Source organism: Mandrillus leucophaeus, unplaced genomic scaffold, assembly GCF_000951045.1.
Source record: "Mandrillus leucophaeus isolate KB7577 unplaced genomic scaffold, Mleu.le_1.0 Scaffold384, whole genome shotgun sequence".
In the NCBI taxonomy this organism is placed as follows: Eukaryota; Metazoa; Chordata; class Mammalia; order Primates; family Cercopithecidae; genus Mandrillus; species Mandrillus leucophaeus.
The window spans coordinates 249,265-249,878 of record NW_012104076.1 but is presented as its reverse complement, the minus strand read 5'-3'; the positions used below and the strand labels follow the sequence as shown (position 1 = coordinate 249,878).

The following is a 614-nucleotide window of genomic DNA, read 5'->3' as shown; positions in this document are numbered from 1 at the left end:
AGACCGGTTCAGTGCTTCTCCCACTCGGATGTTCCCGCGGCTTAAAGAGTCCGCAGCGAGCACCGAAATACCTCTTCCAGGGCGGGTTTTCGGGGGTGTGTATGTGTGTGCCGGTGTGGGGAGGGCAGCGGAAAGAAGAGCTATTTTGGAAAAAAAAAGTCATGTTTCTGTGGCACCGGTAGGATACCTTTAACAAATGAGGGAGAGGTGGGGGGGAGAGAAGGAGAAGGAGGAGGAGGAGGAGGAAGGTGGGGGGCGGGGGGTGTGGAGAGGCTGGTGCAAAAGGAATGCGCGTTTGCAGGAGGAGGAGTAAAGCGATGATTGTGTAATTAAATAATAAAACAATCCTTAAGTCTGATTTGGAGAGAGCTCGAGCGGGGTCCAGAGGGTGGAACCGGTGAATTTTTCAACTTCCAAGTTTTGCAACGAAAGAAAGCAAGAGAGGGAGGGAAAAAAAAGAGCTCAGAGCAGAAAAGAGAGGAGTTTGGAGCCGAGCGGGAGAGCGGGATTTATCGTTTGGAATTTTTCAGGAGATCGTTTTGATACCCCTGGGCTCTGGGCAGCGGCGGCAACAGCAGCCTCCACGCTCGGCCGGGTCAGACGCGGGGCGAGGT

General features: G+C 53.7%; 1 protein-coding gene across 2 annotated transcripts in view; it reads left to right on the top strand.

The window, feature by feature from the left end:
• The window catches only part of NFIB (nuclear factor I/B), a 334,278-nt gene that overhangs the window by 91,614 nt on the left and 242,050 nt on the right, over nucleotides 1-614 (top strand). The window lies entirely within an intron of this gene.